Genomic DNA, 15585 nt, shown 5'->3' with positions numbered 1-15585 from the left:
TCTATTCTTGTACTTAAGGCGGCATTGTTCCTTTTGTATTTAATTCCGATGTAATTTCAGTGTTTCATCGCCAATGTGAAGGTCCAAGGAATACATTGAACCTGCAGTGGTGTATCGGAAACTAATACTGGTCTCACAGGGAATGCTCAAAGCACCGACTGTAAGAAGAGTCTCTATTCTCGTACTTAAGGCGGCATTGTCCCTTTTGTATTTAATTCCGATACGATTTCTGTGTTTCATCGTCAATGTGAAGGTCCAAGGAATACATTGAACCTGCAGTGGTGTATCGGAAACTAATACTGGTCTCACAGGGAATGCTCAAAGCACCGACGGTAGGAAGAGTCTTTATCCTTGTACTTAAGGCGGCATTGTTACTTTTGTATTTAATTCCGATGTAATTTCTGTGTTTCATCGTCTATGTGTATGTCCAAGGAATAGATTGAACCTGCAGTGGTGTATCGGATACTATTACTGGTCTCACAGGGAATGCTCAAAGCACCGACTGTAAGAAGAGTCTCTATGCTTGTACTTAAGGCGGATTTGTGCCTTTTGTATTTAATTCCGATGTAATTTCAGTGTTTCATCGTCAATGTGAATGTCCAAGGAATTCATTGAACCTCCGGTGGTGTATCGGAACCTAAAACTGGTCTCACAGTTAATGCTCGAAGCAACGACGGTAAGAAGAGTCTCTATTCTTGTACTTAAGGCGGCATTGTTCCTTTTGTATTTAATTCCGATGTAATTTCTGTGTTTCATCGTCAATGTGTATGTCCAAGGAATAGATTGAACCTGCAGTGGTGTATCGGATGCTATTACTGGTCTCACAGGGAATGCTCAAAGCACCGACTGTAAGGAGAGTCTCTATTCTTGTACTTATGGCGGCATTGTGCCTTTTGTATTTAATTCCGATGCGATTTCTGTGTTTCATCGTCAATGTGAGGGGTCCAAGGAATACATTAAACCTGCAGAGGTGTTGCGGAAACTAATACTGGTCCCACAGGGAATGCTCAAAGCACAGACTGTAAGAAGAGTCACTATTCTTGTACTTAAGGCGGCATTGTGCCTTTTGTATTTAATTCCGATGCGATTTCTGTGTTTCATCGTCAATGTGAAGGTCCAAGGAATAAACTGAACCTGCAGAAGTGTAGCGGAAACTAATACTGGTCTCACAGGGAATGCTCAAAGCACCGACTGTAAGAAGAGTCTCTATTCTTGTACTTAAGGCGGCATTGTGCCTTTTGTATTTAATTCCGATGCGATTTCTGTGTCTCATCGTCAATGTGAAGGTCCAAGGAATAAACTGAACCTGCAGAGGTGTTGCGGAAACTAATACTGGTCTCACAGGGAATGCTCAAAGCACCGACTGTAAGAAGAGTCACTATTCTTGTACTTAAGGCGGCATTGTGCGTTTTGGATTTAATTCCGATGCCATTTCTGTGTTTCATCGTCAATGTGAGGGGTCCAAGGAATACATTGAACCTACAGTGGTGTATCGGAAACTAATACTGGTCTCACAGGGAATGCTCAAAGCACCGACTGTAGGAAGAGTCTCTATTCTTGTACTTAAGGCGGAATTGTGCCTTTTGTATTTAATTCCGATGTAATTTCAGTGTTTCAGCGTCAATGTGTATGTCCAAGGAATAGATTGAAACTGCAGTGGTGAATCGGATACTATTACTGGTCTTACATGGAATGCTCAAAGCACCGACTGTAAGAAGACTCTCTATTCTTGTACTTAAGGTGGCATTGTGCCTTTTGTATTTAATTCCGATGTAATTTCTGTGTTTCATCGTCAATGTGAAGGTCCAAGGATCAGATTGAACCTGCAGTGGTGTATCGGATACTATTACTGGTCTCACAGGGAATGCTCAAAGCACCGACTGTAAGAAGAGTCTCTATTCTTGTACTTAAGGCGGCATTGTGCCTTTTGTATTTAATTCCGATGCGATTTCTGTGTTTCAGCGTCAATGTGAAGGTCCAAGGAATACATTGAACATGCAGTGGTGCATCGGAAACTAATACTGGTCTCACAGGGAATGCTCAAAGCACCGACTGTAAGAAGAGTCTCTATTCTTGTACTTAAGGCGGCATTGTGCCTTTTGTATTTAATTCCGATGCGATTTCTGTGTTTCATCGTCAATGTGAAGGTCCAAGGAATAAACTGAACCTGCAGAGGTGTAGCGGAAACTAATACTGGTCTCACAAGGAATGCTCAAAGCACCGACTGTAAGAAGAGTCTCTATTCTTGTACTTAAGGCGGCATTGTGCCTTTTGTATTTAATTCCGATGCCATTTCCGTGTTTCATCGTCAATGTGAAGGACCAAGGAATAAACTGAACCTGCAGAGGTGTAGCGGAAACTAATACTGGTCTCACAGGGAATGCTCAAGGCACCGACTGTAAGAAGAGCCTCTATTCTTGTACTTAAGGCGGCATTGTGCCTTTTGTATTTAATTCCGAAGCGACTTCTGTGTTTCATCGTCAATGTGAAGGTCCAAGGAATAAACTGAACCTGCAGAGGTGTAGCGGAAACTAATACTGGTCTCACAGGGAATGCTCAAAGCACCGACTGTAAGAAGAGTCTCTATTCTTGTACTTAAGGCGGCATTGTGCGTTTTGGATTTAATTCCGATGCCATTTCTGTTTTTCATCGTCAATGTGAAGGTCCAAGGAATACATTGACCCTGCAGTGGTGTATCGGAAACTAATACTGGTCTCACAGGGAATGCTCAAAGCACCGACTGTAAGAAGAGTCTCTATTCTTGTACTTATGGCGGCATTGTGCGTTTTGGATGTAATTCCGATGCCATTTCTGTGTTTCATCGTCAATTTGAAGGTCCAAGGAATACATTGAACCTGCAGTGGTGTTTCGGAAACTAATACTGGTCTCACAGGGAATGCTCAAATCACCGACGCTAAGAAGAGTCTCTATTCTTGTACTTAAGGCGGCATTGTTCCTTTTGTATTTAATTCCGATCTAATTTCCGTGTTTCATCGTCAATGTGTATGTCCAAGGAATAGATTGAACCTGCAGTGGTGTATCGGATACTATTACTGGTCTCACAGGGAATGCTCAGAACACCGACTGTAAGAAGAGTCTCTATTCTTGTACTTAAGACGGCATTGTGCCATTTGTATATAATTCCGATGCGATTTCTGTGTTTCATCGTCAATGGGAAGGTGCAAGGAATAGATTGAAACTGCAGTGGTGAATCGGATACTATTACTGGTCTTACATGGAATGCTCAAAGCACCGACTGTAAGAAGACTCTCTATTCTTGTACTTAAGGTGGCATTGTGCCTTTTGTATTTAATTCCGATGTAATTTCTGTGTTTCATCGTCAATGTGAAGGTCCAAGGATCAGATTGAACCTGCAGTGGTGTATCGGATACTATTACTGGTCTCACAGGGAATGCTCAAAGCACCGACTGTAAGAAGAGTCTCTATTCTTGTACTTAAGGCGGCATTGTGCCTTTTGTATTTAATTCCGATGCGATTTCTGTGTTTCAGCGTCAATGTGAAGGTCCAAGGAATACATTGAACATGCAGTGGTGCATCGGAAACTAATACTGGTCTCACAGGGAATGCTCAAAGCACCGACTGTAAGAAGAGTCTCTATTCTTGTACTTAAGGCGGCATTGTGCCTTTTGTATTTAATTCCGATGCGATTTCTGTGTTTCATCGTCAATGTGAAGGTCCAAGGAATAAACTGAACCTGCAGAGGTGTAGCGGAAACTAATACTGGTCTCACAAGGAATGCTCAAAGCACCGACTGTAAGAAGAGTCTCTATTCTTGTACTTAAGGCGGCATTGTGCCTTTTGTATTTAATTCCGATGCCATTTCCGTGTTTCATCGTCAATGTGAAGGACCAAGGAATAAACTAAACCTGCAGAGGTGTAGCGGAAACTAATACTGGTCTCACAGGGAATGCTCAAGGCACCGACTGTAAGAAGAGCCTCTATTCTTGTACTTAAGGCGGCATTGTGCCTTTTGTATTTAATTCCGAAGCGACTTCTGTGTTTCATCGTCAATGTGAAGGTCCAAGGAATAAACTGAACCTGCAGAGGTGTAGCGGAAACTAATACTGGTCTCACAGGGAATGCTCAAAGCACCGACTGTAAGAAGAGTCTCTATTCTTGTACTTAAGGCGGCATTGTGCGTTTTGGATTTAATTCCGATGCCATTTCTGTTTTTCATCGTCAATGTGAAGGTCCAAGGAATACATTGACCCTGCAGTGGTGTATCGGAAACTAATACTGGTCTCACAGGGAATGCTCAAAGCACCGACTGTAAGAAGAGTCTCTATTCTTGTACTTATGGCGGCATTGTGCGTTTTGGATGTAATTCCGATGCCATTTCTGTGTTTCATCGTCAATTTGAAGGTCCAAGGAATACATTGAACCTGCAGTGGTGTTTCGGAAACTAATACTGGTCTCACAGGGAATGCTCAAATCACCGACGCTAAGAAGAGTCTCTATTCTTGTACTTAAGGCGGCATTGTTCCTTTTGTATTTAATTCCGATGTAATTTCTGTGTTTCATCGTCAATGTGTATGTCCAAGGAATAGATTGAACCTGCAGTGGTGTATCGGATACTATTACTGGTCTCACAGGGAATGCTCAGAACACCGACTGTAAGAAGAGTCTCTATTCTTGTACTTAAGACGGCATTGTGCCATTTGTATATAATTCCGATGCGATTTCTGTGTTTCATCGTCAATGGGAAGGTGCAAGGAATAAACTGAACCTGCAGAGGTGCAGCGGAAACTAATACTGGTCTCACAGGGAATGCTCAAAGCACCGACTGTAAGAAGAGTCTCTATTCTTGTACTTAAGGCGGCATTGTGCCTTTTGTATTTAATTCCGATGCGATTTCTGTGTTTCATCGTCAATGTGAAGGACCAAGGAATAAACTGTACCTGCAGAGGTGTATCGGATACTAATACGGGTCTCACAGGGAATGCTCAAAGCACCGACTGTAAGAATAGTCTCTATTCTTGTACTTAAGGCGGCATTGTGCCTTTTGTATTTAATTCCGATGTAATTTCAGTGTTTCGTCGTCAATGTGTATGTCCAAGGAATACATTGAACCTGCAGTGGTGTATCGCAAAGTAATACTGGTCTCACAGGGAGTGCTCAAAACACCGACTGTAAGAAGAGTCTCTATTCTTGTACTTATGGAGGCATTGTGTCTTTGTATTTAATTCCGATGCGATTTCTGTGTTTCATCGTCAATGTGAAGGTCCGAGGAATACATAGAACCTGCAGTGGTGTATCGGAAACTAATACTGGTCTCAAAGGAAAGGATCGAAGCACAGACTATAAGTAGTCTCACTCTTCTTGCACTTAAAGCGGCATTGAGCCTTTTTTATTTAATTCCGATCTAATGTCAGTGTTTCATCGTCAATGTGAATTTCCAAGGAATACATTGAACCTGCAGTGGTGTATCGCAAACTAATACTGGTCTCACAGCGAGTGCTCAAAACACCGACTGTAAGAAGAGTCTCTATTCTTGTACTTATGGAGGCATTGTACCTTTTGTACTTAATTCCGATGCGATTTCTGTGTTTCATCGTCAATGTGAAGGTCCAAGGAATACATAGAACCTGCAGTGGTGTATCGGAAACTAATACTGGTCTCACAGGAAAGGATCAATGCACAGACTCTATGAAGTTTCACTCTTCTTGCACTTAAGGCGGCATTGTGCCTTTTGTATTTAATTCCGATGCGAGTTCTGTGTTTCATCGTCAATGTGAAGGTCCAAGGAATACATTGAACCTGCAGTGGTGTATCGGAAACTAATACTGGTCTCACAGGAGAGGAACAAAGCACAGACTCTAAGAAGTCTCACTCTTCTTGCACTTAAGGCGGCATTGAGCCTTTTTATTTTATTCCGATCTAATTTCAGTGTTTCATCGTCAATGTGTATGTCCAAGGAATACATTGAACCTGCAGTGGTGTATCGCAAACTAATACTGGTCTCACAGGGGGTGCTCAAAACACCGACTGTAAGAAGAGTCTCTATTCTTGAACTTATGGAGGCATTGTGCCTTTTGTATTTAATTCCGATCCGATTTCTGTGTTTTATCGTCAATGTGAAGGTCCAAGGAATACAATGAACCTGCAGTGGTGTATCGGAAACTAATACTGGTCTCACAGGAAAGGATCAAAGCACAGACTCTAAGAAGTCTCACTCTTCTTGCACTTAAGGCGGCATTGAGCCTTTTTTATTTAATTCCGATCTAATTTCAGTGTTTCATCGTCAATGTGTATGTCCAAGGAATACATTGAAACTGCAGTGGTGTATCGCAAACTAATACTGGTCTCACAGGGAGTGCTCAAAAGACCGACTGTAAGAAGCGTCCCTATTCTTGTACTTATGGAGGCATTGTGCCTTTTGTATTTAATTCCGATGCGATTTCTGTGTTTCATCGTCAATGGGAAGGTCCAAGGAATACATTGAACCTGCAGTGGTGTATCGGAAACTAATACTGGTCTCACAGGAAAGGATCAAAGCACAGACTCCAAGAAGTCTCACTCTTCTTGCACTTAATGCGGCATTGAGCCTTTTTTATTTAATTCCGATCTAGTTTCGGTGTTTCATCGTCAATGTGTATGTCCTAGGAATACATTGAAATTGCAGTGGTGTATCGCAAACTAATACTGGTCACACAGGGAGTGCTCAAAACACCGACTGTAAGAAGAGTCTCTATTCTTGTACTTATAGACGCATTGTGCCTTTTGTATTTAAATCCGTTGCGATTTCTGTGTTTCATCGTCAATGTGAAGGTCCAAGGAATACATTGAACCTGCAGTGGTGTATCGGAAACTAATACTGGTCTCACAGGAAAGGATCAAAGCACAGAATCTAAGAGGTCTCACTCTTCTTGCACTTAAGGCGGCATTGAGCCTTTTTTATTTAATTCCGATCTAATTTCAGTGTTTCATCGTCAATGTATAGGTCCAAGGCATACACTGAACCTGCAGAGGTGTAGCGGAAACTAATACTGGTCTCACAGGGAATGCTCAAAGCACCGACGGTAAGAAGAGGCTCTATTCTTGTACTTAAGGCGGCATTAATCCTTTTGTATTTAATTACGATGTAATTTCTGTGTTTCATCGTCAATGTGAATGTCCAAGGAATAGATTGAACCTGCAGGGGTGTATCGGATACTATTACTGCTCTCACAGGGAATGCTCAAAGCACCGACTGTAAGAAGAGTCTCTATTCTTGTATTTAAGGCTTCATTGTGAATTTTGTATTTAATTCCGATGCGATTTCTGTGTTTCATCGTCAATGTGAAGGTCCAAGGAATAAACTGAACCTGCAGAGGTGTTGCGGAAACTAATACTGGTCTCACAGGGAATGCTCAAAGCACCGACTGTAAGAAGAGTCACTATTCTTGTACTTAAGGCGGCATTGTGCGTTTTGGATTTAATTCCGATGCCATTTCTGTGTTTCATCGTCAATGTGAGGGGTCCAAGGAATACATTGAACCTACAGTGGTGTATCGGAAAGTAATACTGGTCTCACAGGGAATGCTCAAAGCACCGACTGTAGGAAGAGTCTCTATTCTTGTACTTAAGGCTGCATTATGCCTTTTGTATTTAATTCCGATGTAATTTCAGTGTTTCATCGTCAATGTGTATGTCCAAGGAATAGATTGAAACTGCAGTGGTGAATCGGATACTATTACTGGTCTCACAGGGAATACTCAAAGCACCGACTGTAAGAAGACTCTCTATTCTTGTACTTAAGGTGGCATTGTGCCTTTTGTATTTAATTCCGATGTAATTTCTGTGTTTCATCGTCAATGTGAAGGTCCAAGGATCAGATTGAACCTGCAGTGGTGTATCGGATACTATTACTGGTCTCACAGGGAATGCTCAAATCACCGACTGTAAGAAGAGTCTCTATTCTTGTACTTAAGGCGGCTTTGTGCCTTTTGTATTTAATTCCGATGCGATTTCTGTGTTTCAGCGTCAATGTGAAGGTCCAAGGAATACATTGAACATGCAGTGGTGCATCGGAAACTAATACTGGTCTCACAGGGAATGCTCAAAGCACCGACTGTAAGAAGAGTCTCTATTCTTGTACTTAAGGCGGCATTGTGCCTATTGTATTTAATTAAGATGCGATTTCTGTGTTTCATCGTCAATGTGAAGGTCCAAGGAATAAACTGAACCTGCAGAGGTGTAGCGGAAACTAATACTGGTCTCACAAGGAATGCTCAAAGCACCGACTGTAAGAAGAGTCTCTATTCTTGTACTTAAGGCGGCATTGTGCCTTTTGTATTTAATTCCGATGCCATTTCCATGTTTCATCGTCAATGTGAAGGACCAAGGAATAAACTGAACCTGCAGAGGTGTAGCGGAAACTAATACTGGTCTCACAGGGAATGCTCAAGGCACCGACTGTAAGAAGAGTCTCTATTCTTGTACTTAAGGCGGCATTGTGCCTTTTGTATTTAATTCCGAAGCGATTTCTGTGTTTCATCGTCAATGTGAAGGTCCAAGGAATAAACTGAACCTGCAGAGGTGTAGCGGAAACTAGTACTGGTCTCACAGGGAATGCTCAAAGCACCGACTGTAAGAAGAGTCTCTATTCTTGTACTTAAGGCGGCATTGTGCGTTTTGGATTTAATTCCGATGCCATTTCTGTGTTTCATCGTCAATGTGAAGGTCCAAGGAATACATTGAACCTGCAGTAGTGTATCGGAAACTAATACTGGTCTCACAGGGAATGCTCAAAGCACCGACTGTAAGAAGAGTCTCTATTCTTGTACTTATGGCGGCATTGTGCGTTTTGGATGTAATTCCGATGCCATTTCTGTGTTTCATAGTCAATTTGAAGGTCCAAGGAATACATTGAACCTGCAGTGGTGTTTCGGAAACTAATACTGGTCTCACAGGGAATGCTCAAATCACCGACGCTAAGAAGAGTCTCTATTCTTGTACTTAAGGCGGCATTGTTCCTTTTGTATTTAATTCCGATGTAATTTCTGTGTTTCATCGTCAATGTGTATGTCCAAGGAATACATTGAACCTGCAGTGGTGTATCGGATACTATTACTGGTCTCACAGGGAATGCTCAGAACACCGACTGTAAGAAGAGTCTCTATTCTTGTACTTAAGACGGCATTGTGCCATTTGTATATAATTCCGATGCGATTTCTGTGTTTCATCGTCAATGTGAAGGTCCAAGGAATAAACTGAACCTGCAGAGGTGCAGCGGAAACTAATACTGGTCTCATAGGGAATGCTCAAAGCACCGACTGTAAGAAGAGTCTCTATTCTTGTACTTAAGGCGGCATTGTGCCTTTTGTATTTAATTCCCATGCGATTTCTTTGTTTCATCGTCAATGTGAAGGCCCAAGGAATACATAGAACCTGCAGTGGTGTATCGGAAACTAATACTGGTCTCACAGGGAATGCTGAAAGCACCGACTGTAAGAATAGTCTCTATTCTTGTACTTAAGGCGGCATTGTGCCTTTTGTATTTAATTCCGATGTAATTTCAGTGTTTCGTCGTCAATGTGTATGTCCAAGGAATACATTGAACCTGCAGTGGTGTATCGCAAAGTAATACTGGTCTCACAGGGAGTGCTCAAAACACCGACTGTAAGAAGAGTCTCTAATCTTGTACTTATGGAGGCATTGTGTCTTTGTATTTAATTCCGATGCGATTCCTGTGTTTCATCGTCAATGTGAGGGTCCGAGGAATACATAGAACCTGCAGTGGTGTATCGGAAACTAATACTGGTCTCAAAGGAAAGGATCGAAGCACAGACTATAAGAAGTCTCACTCTTCTTGCACTTAAGGCGGCATTGAGCCTTTTTTATTTAATTCCGATCTAATGTCAGTGTTTCATCGTCAATGTGAATTTCCAAGGAATACATTGAACCTGCAGTGGTGTATCGCAAACTAATACTGGTCTCACAGCGAGTGCTCAAGACACCAACTGTAAGAAGAGTCTCTATTCTTGTACTTATGGAGGCATTGTGCCTTTTGTATTTAATTTCGATGCGATTTCTGTGTTTCATCGTCAATGTGAAGGTCCAAGGAATACATAGAACCTGCAGTGGTGTATCGGAAACTAATACTGGTCTCACAGGAAAGGATCAATGCACAGACTCTATGAAGTTTCACTCTTCTTGCACTTAAGGCGGCATTGTGCCTTTTGTATTTAATTCCGATGCGAGTTCTGTGTTTCATCGTCAATGTGAAGGTCCAAGGAATACATTGAACCTGCAGTGGTGTATCGGAAACTAATATTGGTCTCACAGGAGAGGAACAAAGCACAGACTCTAAGAAGTCTCACTCTTCTTGCACTTAAGGCGGCATTGAGCCTTTTTATTTTATTCCGATCTAATTTCAGTGTTTCATCGTCAATGTGTATGTCCAAGGAATACATTGAACCTGCAGTGGTGTATCGCAAACTAATACTGGTCTCACAGGGAGTGCTCAAAACACCGACTGTAAGAAGAGTCTCTATTCTTGAACTTATGGAGGCATTGTGCCTTTTGTATTTAATTCCGATGCGATTTCTGTGTTTTATCGTCAATGTGAAGGTCCAAGGAATACAATGAACCTGCAGTGGTGTATCGGAAACTAATACTGGTCTCACAGGAAAGGATCAAAGCACAGACTCTAAGAAGTCTCACTCTTCTTGCACTTAAGGCGGCATTGAGCCTTTTTTATTTAATTCCGATCTAATTTCAGTGTTTCATCGTCACTGTGTATGTCCAAGGAATACATTGAAACTGCAGTGGTGTATCGCAAACTAATACTGGTCTCACAGGGAGTGCTCAAAACACCGACTGTAAGAAGCGTCCCTATTCTTGTACTTATGGCGGCATTGTGCCTTTTGTATTTAATTCCGATGCCATTTCTGTGTTTCATCGTCAATGTGAAGGTCCAAGGAATACATTGAGCCTGCAGTGGTCTATCGGAAACTAGTACTGGTCTCACAGGGAATGCTGAAAGCACCGACTGTAAGAATAGTCTCAATTCTTGTACTTAAGGCGGCATTGTGCCTTTTGTATTTAATTCCGATGTAATTTCAGTGTTTCGTCGTCAATGTGTATGTCCAAGGAATACATTGAACCTGCAGTGGTGTATCGCAAAGTAATACTGGTCTCACAGGGAGTGCTCAAAACACCGACTGTAAGAAGAGTCTCTATTCTTGTACTTATGGAGGCATTGTGTCTTTGTATTTAATTCCGATGCGATTTCTGTGTTTCATCGTCAATGTGAAGGTCCGAGGAATACATAGAACCTGCAGTGGTGTATCGGAAACTAATACTGGTCTCAAAGGAAAGGATCGAAGCACAGACTATAAGAAGTCTCACTCTTCTTGCACTTAAGGCGGCATTGAGCCTTTTTTATTTAATTCCGATCTAATGTCAGTGTTTCATCGTCAATGTGAATTTCCAAGGAATACATTGAACCTGCAGTGGTGTATCGCAAACTAATACTGGTCTCACAGCGAGTGCTCAATACACCGACTGTAAGAAGAGTCTCTATTCTTGTACTTATGGAGGCATTGTGCCTTTTGTATTTAATTCCGGTGCGATTTCTGTGTTTCATCGTCAATGTGAAGGTCCAAGGAATACATAGAACCTGCAGTGGTGTATCGGAAACTAATACTGGTCTCACAGGAAAGGATCAATGCACAGACTCTATGAAGTTTCACTCTTCTTGCACTTAAGGCGGCATTGTGCCTTTTGTATTTAATTCACTTGCGAGTTCTGTGTTTCATCGTCAATGTGAAGGTCCAAGGAATACATTGAACCAGCAGTGGTGTATCGGAAACTAATACTGGTCTCACAGGAGAGGAACAAAGCACAGACTCTAAGAAGTCTCACTCTTCTTGCACTTAAGGCGGCATTGAGCCTTTTTATTTTATTCCGATCTAATTTCAGTGTTTCATCGTCAATGTGTATGTCCAAGGAATACATTGAACCTGCAGTGGTGTATCGCAAACTAATACTGGTCTCACAGGGAGTGCTCAAAACACCGACTGTAAGAAGAGTCTCTATTCTTGAACTTATGGAGGCATTGTGCCTTTTGTATTTAATTCCGATGCGATTTCTGTGTTTTATCGTCAATGTGAAGGTCCAAGGAATACAATGAACCTGCAGTGGTGTATCGGAAACTAATACTGGTCTCACAGGAAAGGATCAAAGCACAGACTCTAAGAAGTCTCACTCTTCTTGCACTTAAGGCGGCATTGAGCCTTTTTTATTTAATTCCGATCTAATTTCAGTGTTTCATCGTCACTGTGTATGTCCAAGGAATACATTGAAACTGCAGTGGTGTATCGCAAACTAATACTGGTCTCACAGGGAGTGCTCAAAACACCGACTGTAAGAAGCGTCCCTATTCTTGTACTTATGGCGGCATTGTGCCTTTTGTATTTACTTCCGATGCGATTTCTGTGTTTCATCGTCAATGTGAAGATCCAGGGAATAAACTGAACCTGCAGAGGTGTAGCAGAAACTAATACTGGTCTCACAGGGAATGCTCAAAGCACCGAGTGTAAGAAGAGTCTCTATTCTTGTACTTAAGGCGGCATTGTGCCTTTTGTATTTAATTCCGATGCGATTTCTGTGTTTCATCGTCAATGTGAAGGTCCAAGGAATAAACTGAACCTGCAGAGGTGTTGCGGAAACTAATACTGGTCTCACAGGGAATGCTCAAAGCACCGACTGTAAGAAGAGTCACTATTCTTGTACTTAAGGCGGCATTGTGCGTTTTGGATTTAATTCCGATGCCATTTCTGTGTTTCATCGTCAATGTGAGGGGTCCAAGGAATACATTGAACCTACAGTCGTGTATCGGAAACTAATACTGGTCCCACAGGGAATGCTCAAAGCACCGACTGTAGGAAGAGTCTCTATTCTTGTACTTAAGGCGGCATTGTGCCTTTTGGATTTTTTTCCGATGTAATTTCAGTGTTTCATCGTCAATGTGTATGTCCAAGGAATAGATTGAAACTGCAGTGGTGAATCGGATACTATTACTGGTCTCACAGGGAATGCTCAAAGCACCGACTGTAAGGAGACTCTCTATTCTTGTACTTAAGGTGGCATTGTGCCTTTTGTATTTAATTCCGATGTAATTTCTGTGTTTCATCGTCAATGTGAAGGTCCAAGGATCAGATTGAACCTGCAGTGGTGTATCGGATACTATTACTGGTCTCACAGGGAATGCTCAAAGCACCGACTGTAAGAAGAGTCTCTATTCTTGTACTTAAGGCGGCATTGTGCCTTTTGTATTTAATTCCGATGCGATTTCTGTGTTTCAGCGTCAATGTGAAGGTCCAAGGAATACATTGAACATGCAGTGGTGCATCGGAAACTAATACTGGTCTCACAGGGAATGCTCAAAGCACCGACTGTAAGAAGAGTCTCTATTCTTGTACTTAAGGCGGCATTGTGCCTTTTGTATTTAATTCCGATGCGATTTCTGTGTTTTATCGTCAATGTGAAGGTCCAAGGAATAAACTGAACCTGCAGTGGTGTATCGGAAACTAATACTGGTCTCACAGGAAAGGATCAAAGCACAGACTCTAAGAAGTCTCACTCTTCTTGCACTTAAGGCGGCATTGAGCCTTTTTTATTTAATTCCGATCTAATTTCAGTGTTTCATCGTCACTGTGTATGTCCAAGGAATACATTGAAACTGCAGTGGTGTATCGCAAACTAATACTGGTCTCACAGGGAGTGCTCAAAACACCGACTGTAAGAAGCGTCCCTATTCTTGTACTTATGGCGGCATTGTGCCTTTTGTATTTAATTCCGATGCCATTTCTGTGTTTCATCGTCAATGTGAAGGTCCAAGGAATACATTGAGCCTGCAGTGGTGTATCGGAAACTAATACTGGTCTCACAGGGAATGCTGAAAGCACCGACTGTAAGAATAGTCTCTATTCTTGTACTTAAGGCGGCATTGTGCCTTTTGTATTTAATTCCGATGTAATTTCAGTGTTTCGTCGTCAATGTGTATGTCCAAGGAATACATTGAACCTGCAGTGGTGTATCGCAAAGTAATACTGGTCTCACAGGGAGTGCTCAAAACACCGACTGTAAGAAGAGTCTCTATTCTTGTACTTATGGAGGCATTGTGTCTTTGTATTTAATTCCGATGCGATTTCTGTGTTTCATCGTCAATGTGAAGGTCCGAGGAATACATAGAACCTGCAGTGGTGTATCGGAAACTAATACTGGTCTCAAAGGAAAGGATCGAAGCACAGACTATAAGAAGTCTCACTCTTCTTGCACTTAAGGCGGCATTGAGCCTTTTTTATTTAATTCCGATCTAATGTCAGTGTTTCATCGTCAATGTGAATTTCCAAGGAATACATTGAACCTGCAGTGGTGTATCGCAAACTAATACTGGTCTCACAGCGAGTGCTCAATACACCGACTGTAAGAAGAGTCTCTATTCTTGTACTTATGGAGGCATTGTGCCTTTTGTATTTAATTCCGATGCGATTTCTGTGTTTCATCGTCAATGTGAAGGTCCAAGGAATACATAGAACCTGCAGTGGTGTATCGGAAACTAATACTGGTCTCACAGGAAAGGATCAATGCACAGACTCTATGAAGTTTCACTCTTCTTGCACTTAAGGCGGCATTGTGCCTTTTGTATTTAATTCCGATGCGAGTTCTGTGTTTCATCGTCAATGTGAAGGTCCAAGGAATACATTGAACCTGCAGTGGTGTATCGGAAACTAATACTGGTCTCACAGGAGAGGAACAAAGCACAGACTCTAAGAAGTCTCACTCTTCTTGCACTTAAGGCGGCATTGAGCCTTTTTATTTTATTCCGATCTAATTTCAGTGTTTCATCGTCAATGTGTATGTCCAAGGAATACATTGAACCTGCAGTGGTGTATCGCAAACTAATACTGGTCTCACAGGGAGTGCTCAAAACACCGACTGTAAGAAGAGTCTCTATTCTTGAACTTATGGAGGCATTGTGCCTTTTGTATTTAATTCCGATGCGATTTCTGTGTTTTCTCGTCAATGTGAAGGTCCAAGGAATACAATGAACCTGCAGTGGTGTATCGGAAACTAATACTGGTCTCACAGGAAAGGATCAAAGCACAGACTCTAAGAAGTCTCACTCTTCTTGCACTTAAGGCGGCATTGAGCCTTTTTTATTTAATTCCGATCTAATTTCAGTGTTTCATCGTCACTGTGTATGTCCAAGGAATACATTGAAACTGCAGTGGTGTATCGCAAACTAATACTGGTCTCACAGGGAGTGCTCAAAACACCGACTGTAAGAAGCGTCCCTATTCTTGTACTTATGGCGGCATTGTGCCTTTTGTATTTAATTCCGATGCGATTTCTGTGTTTCATCGTCAATGTGAAGATCCAGGGAATAAACTGAACCTGCAGAGGTGTAGCGGAAACTAATACTGGTCTCACAGGGAATGCTCAAAGCACCGAGTGTAAGAAGAGTCTCTATTCTTGTACTTAAGGCGGCATTGTGCCTTTTGTATTTAATTCCTATGCGATTTCTGTGTTTCATCGTCAATGTGAAGGTCCAAGGAATAAACTGAACCTGCAGAG

This window comes from Schistocerca americana, unplaced genomic scaffold, assembly GCF_021461395.2.
Source record: "Schistocerca americana isolate TAMUIC-IGC-003095 unplaced genomic scaffold, iqSchAmer2.1 HiC_scaffold_13, whole genome shotgun sequence".
In the NCBI taxonomy this organism is placed as follows: domain Eukaryota; kingdom Metazoa; phylum Arthropoda; class Insecta; order Orthoptera; family Acrididae; genus Schistocerca; species Schistocerca americana.
This window is presented reverse-complemented; position numbering follows the sequence as displayed.